The following is a 13898-nucleotide window of genomic DNA, read 5'->3' as shown; positions in this document are numbered from 1 at the left end:
AACTAGTATCTTGCTTGGTATAGCAGTAGCATCAAACTCCATTGTTTTTCGTGAAAATTCACTTCACGAAAGTGCATAAAGTTTTAAATTTGCGTCGTTAATCGACCTTAAAACTTACACTGAACACAAATGATTTTATCTTCAAGGAAGTGAACAGTTGTGATAAGCACAGGTAACATTGAAATTTTCTCATTGAAAAGAATGAAAAGGATATACCGATAAATATAATTTTCATTCAACGTTATCTAAAATTCCTACATATTTTGTCGGGAATGACGCAAATAGGTATTCTACATAAAATATTTTAATGATCATCGACGTACCAACTGAATTTTCCAAATAGCTCAATTTTTTTCATGAATATTTTCCAAACAGAATTATTGTGGAGCGATTTAGCGTCTGCGCGATTTAGGTGATAATAGGTACCACAATTGGTTAGATTACTTCTTGAGCAAAGCTCAACTCAGCCACAGTCAAGCTCTACTAGCGTGAGAGTACGGTGAGCGTTGCTTCATTCTGACGTTGACACATGTGCGGTTACCGAACTGTTGTTTGCGAGCCGATTTTGTGTTATTGTTGATGATATACCTACCCCATTAATTTTGGATTACAATTTACAGACTTTAGGATCATCAAGGTGAGTTTGAGCCAAAATTTTATAGCTTTTTTCTGTTTTTTATTCGATGCGCGCTTAAAAATCGAATGGATTTAATTTTCCCAGAGAAACAATCGTAAAATTTAATCCCGTAATAAAGTAGTATTGTTTATTTATATTCAATCTCTTAATAAAAACCTCATTTCAACTTATTTTTCGATTATCCCCATTTTATCGATGATTTTTCAATTCAAATTATGAAATGAGTACGAAAACCCCAATGTTTTATGAAGGACTATTAGATGCTCAAGAGTTTCTCATTGGTTTTTCAATTATCAAAAAGTTAAAGCTTCACATGCTATTTAAAAGTTTTAGGGAGATCACAGAGCAGTTTTTCTTATCCAAGAAGAAAATGCAGGGAAATTGATTCATTCACTCATGACCGAAGGATATTGCTGATTTGATACGCAAATAATACCTATGATTTGATAATACCCAATAATTTTTATTTTTAAGGATATTCCTCATGAGAATATCCATCAGGAAAGGGAAATTAAACAAGATATAAAAGTGTACTCTGCATATTCAATATTCAGATACAATAGGTTTTCTTCTGTTCTTCAGAATAAATTATGATATATTTTCTAGTACTTCCAAGGCCACAGCTCTGTTGATTTTCTTATCTTTCTATTCATTTCCTGGTGTAACGCCCCAGTGCATACAAAACGTTTTGTTCATGTCGTGAACTCACTTGGGGGGTAGGTGGTTTTCCTTATTTGAAAATTGACTAGTTAATTACACAACTGAGGGTGTATTTTCGACTAAAGATAGGCATTAGTTCGAAAAAAATGAAGAATGGGCTGCTAAGAATCAGGTATCCACTAAATACCCTTAATGAAGGTTCTGAAATTATTTTCAACCGTAAAAACGATATTCTTTTCTCATTTTGTTGGGTCACATCGAATGATGACATTAATGTATGTTATTAAGTTGTCACCAAACTCAAAACATTGGGTTGAAGAGAAGATTTTTCTGATATTATAGTGAAAAGGGGTTACAGTTCACTGCGACCTTAAGGTCTATTGTGCCCCCTAACAGAGCTGAGAAATGATCGAATAGCTAGTTTCTGGAGAGTTCAATTCTCAAACAACGAAGTTCAATGTGTTTTTGGAGAGCCATAAATTTCTTGGAGCTGGAGGTAGAACTGACCTGCATGAAGATGCTGGATATTCAACCATATTGTGGAATAATATGTTTATAAGCTAATGACCAACAGATTGAATCATGCAAAAATGAGCCATCATGCTATTGATGATTCATGCCATTTCACTGACCAACAACAATAAGAATGATCGAATCTTCATAATTCTGCGGAAATCAACTTGCTACATTCTCCGGTTGAATCATGTTGCCTTGAATTCACCAAGAAGATAAAGCAGATTATGGTAACTCATATAATCGAAGCAAGATTTGATGAGTTTAATGGACAAAAACGAGAGGCCAAAATGATGAATTCCAAATTGCCAACACAAGCTGGGGACTTTCGCAATAATTCAACAGGAAGTGTCTTACCTATTTTGAGATCGAACGAAAATCAATCTGGGATTGCTTTCTTTCAATTCTATGAGAATGTGGATAACACGTGTTGTGTCTCAGAGACCTTAACCTATTCCGGAAGTTTTCGCAATATCTGAATATAGCCTCTCCACTCAGCATTTGGTGTAAGTGTCCTTTCTGTCAATGTGGAATGGATGGTTAACACTTGTTAACGACATCTGTCATCATTGCATTCATTACCGATGTCATACATACTGTATTCGTCTAGAAGTTGACAGTTCTATCTATTGTGCACAATATGAGGTGGTCTTCTCTTTCATTAACTTTTCTATTGTGGCCTTTCTTTTGAGACATTTACAAACGCCATATGAAGCACGCGCATCTTTTCCGGGTAAAGTAGGTATTATCTAGTAAAACTACCTAAATACAGTACGAAAACTTTTCTGTTTTCGAATAAAAAGCTATTGTGCTCTTATCATCCTTCGAAATATGTGGGAAATTGAAAGTACACGACTGATAAGTTCTTTATCGAATGTTCAATTACCTGCTTATTTAACGCTTAGAATACACATGACTATTCACGAAATGCAGAAAATATTTGCTTTACAGAGATATTTAGGGAATAATTTACATTGGATTTGAAAATTGGGGATTACTAGTATCGCTTAAATGCCCAAATCATAAATTGTCACAGCTGCCATATTCACAAGAACGATGACATCATGAGAATAATCTATTTTGATCAGAGAAAACTGTATTTGAGTGATATTCTTCAGTGCCGCCATCTACTGCTAGACAGAGTCGAAAAATTTTGATGCACCTAACTACGATCAACACAAAAATATTCCCGTTGAGTTAACTGTTCATTGCAACCTCGTATAATTTGCAACCAGAGTGCAGAGTGCATATCTTTTGGTGTTTCTCGAACAATATCCTAATATAATCTTGATCCTGTTACACCTGGTGAATTTCAACGCATCTGAGATGTTACTGTTAATTTCAGCATTAAAGATTCACCCTGTCTCGTTGATTGATGAACTAATTCATCAGCATACATTAACAAGTTTACGCATATCAGCTTCTCAGCGAATTTCAAACGTCTCCACTCATTACAAATTTGAAAAGGACTAGACGAATATTTTTAACGCCAAACTCCGACTAAGCTTCAGGGACTCTTTTTCAACATCTCACATCCTATTCAAGTTTATAGTTTATGTAAAGTAAAAGAAGGATGCAGATGAGTGGAAACCCGAGCGACATTGAAAATAAACAGTGATGCAACATTAGAATTCCCCTAGTAAATCTTCGGTCACCTCTAGTTTCTATCACATCACTTGCTGATTTTATTCGTAGTACATCTACTTAATTGATGTATTTGATCCCATTAACAAAAATTAATTGTCTTGTTGCTCGATCGTTAACACCGTCTTTAAAAGGTGAACAACGTTGTTTTACACAAGCCAATGAGCATATCTAAACGATCCATGTAATAATTTGTACGTTCGGTTTGAATATCCTGAGAGTGATGATCATTGATGGTCTAGCACTTCATAAATCAGACCCGCGATGTTTTGTTCCCGATGATCTTTCAGACGGAAAAATTATCTGGAATAATATGTATTATTTGAAGAAGAACTCAAGGTCTACGACGCTCATAACCGTGAAAAATTATAATGTATTTCAGTATATGATACTGACTGAGGTCACAGTGTTTTTTCTGACAATTTTTTTCGGAAAGTCGAACAAAGTCCACATCCCGAATACAAATGTGATACATATTCTGAAAGAGCAACTCTTCTAGTAATAAATCTGAAAATTTTATTGAGCTCCATGCAGCCGTTCGGTCTTGAGGATTATTTAACTGACCCTACCTTTTCCGGAAATTTTCGAAAGTTGTGCCCCACAAAATGTTCCAAACAATCCTTTGAAGAATGGGACCTTCTCTTTTCGAAGGATGTATGATGTATATGATGAAATCTCTGATCAACAACACATTTTCTGCTGAATTCTGGTGAAGTTCATCGTGTAGGAAGAAAAAGGGATGTTCAACAGAGCGTAATATTAAAAGTCGGTCGGAGGCGGACAATGAAATAAAAAATTCGAATATATCTTTGGCCCGTGCTATCGTTTGATGACATGATGCCGGACCAGTCATGGATGACTCTCGACTTCCGTTCGATGGTCCACAACGGAAGTTCATCATAATATGATTTAGAAATCATTTGGTGAGAATAACTGTTATTCGAATATCTGATGATTGGCTCTATTATCCGAAGAAATAGATGATAATTTTATCGTGTAATTAGATTAGAAAAAGATCATCGAGATCGAGTTGTCTTCAACTTGATTTTCCCATCACATTTCATTTCAAATAGACTTATTCCCAGGTAGAATTCTCTTCCTTTCCTAATCGCAGAGTCTCATTATAGAATACAACAAATAAAAAGTAATTTGAGCAGATACCTCCTATTGTGACCGAAGAACAAACAACCGATTAATTACCCTTCGCACAGAATCAATCCCAACGTAATTAGATCCGATTATTGTTGATTTTGCAACCAATCCTGCGAGTGTTTCCTATTTTCACTTTCAACAACTCCATTGTTCATATCTACGCAACTTTCTATTGAGAAAATGAGGCCTGTAACCTTGGCGAGAACCCGGAAAAAATGTGTTATTAGTTACATTGGTAATTTATACAGGACGCAACACCAACCCCCTCTGAAAGCTGATTATGGAACCTCCGTTTCCGACTTTTTCAACAATTGCATCAACTACAACGAGAGCGCAGGAAATTGGAAGTACAATTTTTCTCACGGTTCGGAATTCTCATGAATATACTGCTGGTGCAGCGCCAGGGGGTGATACAATGGGCACCGGAAAAAAGTGTAGCCACTGTGACGGAATGTATATGCGTGGAAGTGGATCGCATCTTTCGTATCTGTCGGCTTCAGGTTAGCAGGTTGTCGATGTAATAATACGCGTGAAAAAGTACGGTGGGATTTGACAAACGCGGAAGGTTGCATCGATGAATCTATAACAATCGGATTAGGCACTGTCAGGAAGGTGCTATTGTGTGGGAAAAGGCGGAAAATTCCACTTTTGAACCATAATTTTCAATCGAAATAGGTTTGTTTTGTACTGACAATTCTGGTTGGGTAAGAAAGTCCGGAAATATTCAACGGATGTTGGGTGAACAAACAACATACGAGGATATATTGAAAAATTCTTAGCCTACTATAGAACCAAACAAAATTTCAATGTCAAAATATTTTATTACTCAATATATTCTCCTCTTAATTGGATACATTTATTACGAACCTGCAACGTCTCTAGACCTTTTAAAAAAATGTTTCTTCTTGCTCTGCAAACCAGACCTCCACAACTTATATCACCTCTTCGTTGGAAGAAAATTTACGACCTTTTAAACAATTTTTTCAGCTGAGGAAAGAGATGATAGTCGGATGGAGTCAAATCTGGGGAATAAGGGGGATGTTCTAGTAACTCAAACCCTAAATCACGATTGTTTGCATGGCAACATGAGATTTGTGTGCAGGGGTGTTGTCCTGCAAAAACAAAACACCTTTGGACAGCTTTCCTAGTATTTTCTCTTCAATTATTTCCCGTAGAGTGGTCACTAATGTCGAATAGAGATCTCCGGTTATTTTTCTACCCTTATCCAAAAAATCAATCATGGCAATCCCAAAAAACTGAAGCAAGAACTTTTTCAGCAGATTTTTGGACACGAAACTTCTTAGGTCTTGTAGAACCAGAGTGTCGCCATTCCATCGATTGTTACTCTGTTCCTGGATCGTAGAAATGTCCCAAGTCTCATCCATAGTAACAATTCGGTTTAAGAAGTCTACATCATTTTCAAATCGAGCACAGATCGAACGCGATATTTCTACCCTTGCACGTTTTTGGTCAATATTCAAACATTTGGGAATCCATTTTGCAGCAATTTTCCTCATGTCCAAACTGACGTGGACTATATGATGAACGACGTTGGGTGAACAATTAACATAACCATCAACACTTTGGGAAATACAGGATTTCCTGAAATTCTCACTCGTATTGCCGAATCAGGCATGCCAGACTACATGATATGTGAAGTATTGGGACAAAATTCAAGCTAATTCACTAGAGAACTCACAAACATTGACGACTTCTGAAAAAAATTTCCACGAATGCAATATTTCTTGATAAAAATAAATGGGTATTAATGGGTATCCAAATCTTTTTTTTACTTTAATAATATAATTTCATATTGCTCTTACTGTCCCACATTTCCGTTAAATTGTGCTCTCCGAGCAATTTTAAAAATTATTTCTACCATCTCTCCGATTAACGAGTATACATACATGTTTCTTCAGTATAAATTGTGATGGTATATAATGACATGATTCCTCAACATGAAGATACAAATGGAGTTTGTCACGAAGGATGAGTTAAGCCATCAGAAACAATTACATGTTTCGAATTCACGAAGAGAAATAAGTAGCAACTCTCACATTTATATCCGCAAATTGAAAACCCGAATCCAAAGTTTTTCTTGTTGGAAAATATTCTAATCGAAAAACTGTAGCATGAATGGCTTGCTGTCCAATTCCTAATGAGAAAGTTCTTATTGTCTCGTCATTTCTATACCAATACGGTTTTCACAGGCTGATTCACCAAATGCTAATCTTTCCTGTGGAATTCGTGAACACCCTCTGGGTAAGGCCAATTCCAGCGAAGCGATTTTCAAAAATTGTACAGGTTATTCCGCTTTAATTGCCACACTTAAAAGTATCGTTGTTTCTCGGAACAATTGTGTCACTGCTAATTTCGGGAAATACGAATTTCACAGAAGCCTAACGTAGGTAAATTATAAATGCAAGCCGAAGTGTTGATTTATTTTCTGCCATAAAATATGTAAGCGTTACACTACCTTTAGTCATCAAGACCGAACAAGGTTACATTGCTACGTTAATCGGTGACGTTCTGTTGAAATAGTTAATCGTTTATTGAATTATTTATAAATTTGTGTTCTGAGTGGAAATGAAAAAATTCGTTTCAATTATATGTTATCCCAAGGTTGTCTTTTTCAGATAGAATTCACTTAAGTATAAGAGAAATTGTCAGAGTATCATCTCATAATTTCACTGCTACCACTACATAACTGACAAAACAAACAATTACAGGATATTTACTGAAGATGGCAAGATGGAGAAGAATGCAGGAGCTTTTTCGTTGATTAAATTAACAGAGCTAGAGATATTTCGTTGACATTTTCAATTCGTCAATAGACTGTCATTGTTCTAAACGAAGAATAGGGTTTTATTGTTGTTTTTAAGGCTACCCACCTCTCAAAACCACCCTAACTTATCGAAAAGGTTAATTTGATCTGGAAACCGCATTTTCTGGAACCTTTCCGAGAAAACTGACCTGCAAGGGTAGAAAACACTGATTTCATTCTTCCTATTTTATGAATGGAAACATGAGAAAAATTCCCATATCTGAGGAATTCAAATTTTTCGATACGCCCATCAATTTCTGTGCACTGCCTCTGGATGACGTATGAAAACACGGAAAGATTCTAGATTACGCAACAGATACAGAACCGAGATGAGATGAGCATCAAGGTGAAACAGTTACATCTCAACTGTAAACTAAAACTATTGGGAATTCGGCAATCGGGCCCCAGATCAATCAACCGATCCTTTGTCTGGTTCCGAACTAAAAACCGTGACGGGACAGCTCACATAAAGAACAATTCCGCATACGTACGTTCGTTGACCTTGCCTTTTCTTTCTTGTAATTGCGACATCAAATTGCATTTGTATCTTGTTTGAAAATTGAGAGCAGAATTACGCCAATTTCGTAGAATTACCTGTGTGCATTTCCCCACTGCAGTTTTCGCAGAATACTGGACTATATCGATCAAGATCCTCTGGGGACACGAGAAAGTTGTGTGTTGACATCTTCAGCGATAAAGTTGCTTGTCTTGTAAAACGAGTTAGGTTATGTCAGCTTTTTGTTCAAGTAAACATCTATAATCCTCTTATATTCGAGAAGCTGTCATAAAACTCTCATTTTTCACATAGTATCAGAAAGTGTTTTTTGTGAATTCCAAAAATATGAGATCCTAAGCGAACAACAGTAACGTGTATTCATATTTCCTATGAATTTCTGCAGAGGTGAGCGTCTATTTTCTCCCAACGAAATTTGCATATCAGCAATTACCCGGTTCGCAATCAGAATTTAAATGTCCCAAACCGAAACAACCGCCCGAACACTATGCCCATTCTTGCGTATCTAAATTCTCGAGCATTTCACAGCGGGGATACGTGCAAGTGGCGAATTCACAAAAAGAAATAAGATCTGACGCTATTTCGTCATCACAATTTCCTTCAAACGCAACAAGAAAGATCGAGCGAGAAAGAAACCGATAAAAAGATGCTGTGGAATGCGGTCTTTTTGCTTCTGAGGTAGCCGTAGTGAGTTGAGCGTAAGAGCGAGCTGGAGTGTTACCTTGCCTGCAGCTAGGGAAGTTGCTAGTTCGAAACAGTAGAGTAACTGACCGACTGTATCTGTAGCAATTCGGTGTACTCTCGAATTATTGCAGTCGACGGATGTGATCGAGTTATGATTGAACACGTTACCAGTAGTTTTCTGCAATTTATTCGATAGATTGTATACAGCCTCTCCCTGGGTAACTCGAGAACTTGATGGATTACTAGTGGAGGAAAGAAATTTCTTGCTATTTCGAAATAGATTATCCTGGAACCATAAGAGCTGTCGACTTTGAGCAGGAGACGGTTGTATCATTCCCTCAAGGTCTTAATTCAGAGACAGTTAGGAATCACAGATCCTGGGCCTCTCTGACTACGTATTGGCTCAGAACCTTTCTATGTGCTATAGAAAAATGTTTGTACCTACAGGGAAACGTTTGAGAAGAGGGATAAAAACGAAAGATTATTACACTGGAGGAATCTATTGAGACTGGAACATTCCAAAAAGTTCCTTGGGAACTCTAACACTGCGAGATTTAAGTAGATAAATTTCATTTTTAAGAGGCGTGTGAAGTTTTCGTTGTCCCACACTTTTTTCTCTGTAACTCACACTCTTACCTTGATCAGTCTCTCTCTGTCACGTTTTTGTATAACAAACAGTCATGGCCTATTATAATTTGAAGCTTTCGTCAGCTTCCTCAATCAGTATGCAAAATATTCAATGCAAAAGTTGTAGCATCATGAATAATATTGAATATTTATTGTAGGATCACTCTTCATGTGATAGAGTTTGTTCAATCGATTCTCTCGAGTATATAAATTTGGGCGAATATAGTTTTATATAATGAAGTGCAGGATTTGATTAGGCCTGTTCTTTCCTAGTATCAGTACTTTGGGAAAAAAAACAGTTTCAGTGGAAAAATTGGAAAAGTATTGGTCAACTTTGATAAGCTGTAGCAGCCAGGAAAAAAAGCACTAAACATAAGCTGATTTTTTTTGGGATAGATTGGTTCTGTGCCAATAGAAAAAACCACATTTCATTCATCTACCGCGAACATTTTAGTTTTTATGATTTTTTCCGCTACGGTCCTGAATTTCGGATTTTCTATCGACCATAACTTGAAAACTCGTTCTTTCAGCAAAATTCTGTTTGCATATTCGTAATCTACGCCCTCGGTTTAGTAGATAATCCAATTTTGGTGGAAATCGGAGAGATCGAAAATTTTTCAAATTTTTCCATACATATGCATGGAAAAATTTGCGATTTTTTGAAAAATATTTTTGGTTTCCGATCGAAACCAAATTTATACTGTACACTAATTTGAGGGCGTAGAATACGAATGTGCAAACAGTTATTTTAAAAAAAAATTATTCTTCAAGTTATGGTCGATGGAAAATCGGAAATTTTGGACCTTCGCGGAAAAAATCATAAAAACTAAACAGTTCGCGCTAGATGTATGAAATGTAGTTTTTTTATTAGCAAAGAACCAGTCAATAACTAGAAAATTCAGATCATGTCTAGTGTTTTTTTTCTGGCTGCTACAGCTCCTCAAAGTTGATAAATTTTTTCGAACTTTTACATTTGATTTGATTTATTTCCCAAAATACTGATCCTACAAAAAATCTAATTGCATATTCGTGATCTACGACCTCGAATTAGTAAGTAAAATGACCCGGGTCGATATAGCTAAATGAATCAATTTTTCTCGACTGTTTTTACACGTCTGTTCTTTTTATGAAAAAAAATATAAAAATGTGGTATCAGCACCATGGTGCACCACCACATAGAGGTAGACAAGTAGTCAGTTGGCCGAATGAAGATTTGTATAAAGAGTGAGATGCAATAATATTCCTAAATAAAGTGTAGGCTTGACAACTTTATGTAATTGAGTAATGATAAACTATGTTCATATTTCTCGGCATAAAATTAATTCGGATATGGGTGGATTTGATCAATGAGGTATTGAGGTTACGACTGTATGTTGACACCTATGCATATTGTGAACAGCCCAAGTTCTTCGAAAATTACGTATACCACATACTTGTCGTAGTTAATAAGTGTCCACTTTGAAATATTAACTTGGAACTTGCTCTATTTTGCTCACATAACTATAGGTATCCCTTATGTGAGGATCGGGCGGAATCCACAACTGATACAATGTGAGTTCCTGAACCTTGATTCACCGAGGGCAACATCTCCTCATGAAATGTGAGAGAATGAAAACAAATGTTGTATTCTTGGCCAAGATCATGTTTTGCCTACTAAGAACTATTAATATCAAGTTATTGTTGTTACAAATTTGCATGGGGAATTTTGAGCTTCACTAGCGGAAAATAGATCCCATAGCTCGGATGCCATTCCTAGAATCATTCGACAAGAATTCAATCAGAAGAACATTTTCGTCACGCTTTCAGGACAACCTACCACTGAAAATTTTCAGACTTCTAGATTTCCAGGTGTATTAAAAATATACTTCCATTTCCACACTACAACTCAAGCATTGGTAATCCTTCGAATTTCTGGTAAAACCGTATCTAATCGGATTAGTTCCGTGACGGTAATGAGTGGCAGCCTTGAGCGTTCAATAGTAAAAACCAATTGAAATTTAATGACGCTATTTTTCGGTTCGTCTCAATTATTGTCATACACGTCACGTGTCCGAGAGCGTGCCAAGTCCAGGTCGTTATGTTCAATCATAAAATGGGTGGAAAAAAGGGCGTATTAGGAATGGATGCCTCTGTTTTCTATTTGTGGGTGCGGTACGTCCAACTGCATAGTGGTATTGTGGCTAGGTGTTGTCCCAGGGCATTAACCCCATATTGGGTATACCCCAGATACAGTCGATTCGCCACTTTGGCTGATGAGAATAGGGAAACTTTTTTCGACGTGGTATTAGAGCAATATATGATTATCAGAGTTATATTTGCTCAGCCAACTTGTTTCCCTAATCGATTATTTGGATGTGCACGTAGGTATTGATCAATTTATTGGTAATAATTCCTAGAAATTGATTTTTTCAAATAAGATACAGAGTGGGTTCTGTGTTATCTGCTCTCACAAAAAGTGAACCGAGAGAATTTTCTCAGAGTTGTGCCAGAGGTGACAACTTTCATCAACTAAGTGTGTTTGACTACTAGGATTGCAGATATATGCTGCTATGATGGACGCGAAAATGATACCATGGCAAAGTGTTTCTTTTCTTCACTCAATACTCCTCTCATCATTGTTATTTCGCCCACACTCTACCGTATACTGAAGGACTATTCATATAAACACAAAAGTAACACTCTGGAGTTCAACACCCTTAGCAGGTACCATTGTGAATCTGAAGATGATGCATTTCTAAGAAAATTGACTCCCCAGGTTAGAATGCGCCTTTATCCAGCTTTGTGCACAACATTCCGCGTACTGCCTCCTTAAAATTTTCGAAAAAGTTTGAAAAAAGGGACATTCCACGAATATTTGTTCGTGTAGGATTATTTTTCTCGTTTTATATCCATGAATAAAACTGAAAGGATATGACGGCACGTTTGAACCGATCAGACGTTGCATTGAGAGCATTAAATACCGTGTGATCTCAAACAGGATACAGGAAACTAGAAATTAAAACAGTTCACTATTGAAACGGCCAGCCAGAGTAGAGTCTGAATCACTCGTTTGTTGTATGAACTGGTCTTTTCAACGCCTCGAGATTTATATTGTGTTTCTTTCCAGGAAGTTTGAGAATTTTTCATGACAGTTCTGAACCGAAGAGGAGTCATCAATGTGTCAATGCTTTCCAACGCGTCCTATAACAGGAAGTCGATGCAAGCTTGTTAATAAAAAAATCCGAAATAGAGTCAGAGGAGGATAATCTTATTTTACATAATATATGGATTTTTGTCTGCACTGAATTCAAGTTGATATAAGATAACATACTTGTTTCTATGAACAAGCGAAAGAAGTGTGAAATGAAGCAAAAGTGAATCAGTTTTAGGGTTGAAGCATTGATTATTTCAGTCTATATATCTACAATTTTTGATTGAATTTTGAAATTTTTTCGAAAGATGATTACTCGAAATTTTTGAATCAGCGTTTGCATTCTCTGGAAACATTTCCAAATCCCCATCGATTATGGGACAATCAGTTTTAGTGACAATATCCGGACCCACATCCCATGCATTGGACTTCCGCTCTACTCAATATACTCGTTATATACACGGAGGGACTAGTGACATCAATTTCCACCACATGCATTAATTTTTGTATTCATTAAACGAATATTCAATTTGGGTTCATTAAGTTCAATGAAGTTCACACTACATAATATGGTATAAAAATTAAACCATCTCATGTATTTCTTGGACATACGACCAATTTTCCGGACAAAAATCATCTTTCGGTTCTTTTCTTCAGTAGGACTTTCAACAAATATTTTTAACCACAACAAGATGTTTTTGTAGCGAAAAAGGAATAAGAGTTCGAACATCTCGTTATGTAGGTGTTACCGAAATGTAAAAACAACATCCCACAAAGTGTCCCAGATCATTTAGCGTTTATCGATATCCTTTTAAGCTTATCCCCGATCAAGATCCACATTCAGTCGTAAAAATATTGCATCATCAGCAATTCATGTAGAAAATTTAATTCGTAACAGTAAAACGTTGAACTTTAAGGTGGTTTATGCCATTCCTGACAATGTAGGCTGTCGAATGAGATAACCTCCTGATGGCCCTGCTCACCCACGGACAATATTGATCTTTCTTCATTGAATGATGATTAGTTACCACAGACAGGTGCTAATACAACTTCCTGTCAATCCTTCGGATTTTTACGCTAGGCTTATAGGTGTAGGCTGATAATGTTCACCTGGTATAATAGCATTCAGTTACGAACATCTGTGATTAAAGGCACCTACATGTAGTTCATGTTCGCGTCCGTAGCTTTGCTGCTTTCGGAATATGCATCTTATTGTTGTCGGGAACTGGTTTGAATTGGTCCTGTTCTTGCGTTGAAGTCAAACAATGGTTTATATCTTCGGACATATGGTGGATTAACACCCCCACGCATCCGTTAAGGTAGAAATTGAACGCGGTGGGTTGAAATTTCCGAATTTGGCCTTGCCAGACGGAGGAAATCAGGATTTTGTAGGATGGATGTAGCAACTCGTATGGGCCGGGTTTTTGCGAGATTTTAACGCGATGAACGGTAATGAGAGAATGTGGACGAAACGAAAAATCTACTTGTTTTCCAGTGTAATAATGACACGTTC

The 13898-nt window shown here is 36.7% G+C and overlaps 1 protein-coding gene across 1 annotated transcript in view; it reads left to right on the top strand.

Annotated features, from left to right (window-relative positions):
• Nucleotides 1–441: 441 nt before the first annotated feature.
• LOC123311074 overlaps nt 442–13898 on the top strand; it is a 31004-nt gene continuing 17547 nt past the window's right edge. Inside the window, exon 1 of the mRNA XM_044894838.1 lies at nt 442–637. The gene's annotated coding sequence lies outside the window, so the exon portion shown is untranslated. The remainder of the gene's footprint in view (nt 638–13898) is intronic.

This window comes from Coccinella septempunctata, chromosome 4 (assembly GCF_907165205.1).
Source record: "Coccinella septempunctata chromosome 4, icCocSept1.1, whole genome shotgun sequence".
Taxonomy (NCBI): domain Eukaryota; kingdom Metazoa; phylum Arthropoda; class Insecta; order Coleoptera; family Coccinellidae; genus Coccinella; species Coccinella septempunctata.
Note: the sequence above shows the minus strand (reverse complement) of the source record. Positions and strands in the feature narration are given on the sequence as shown.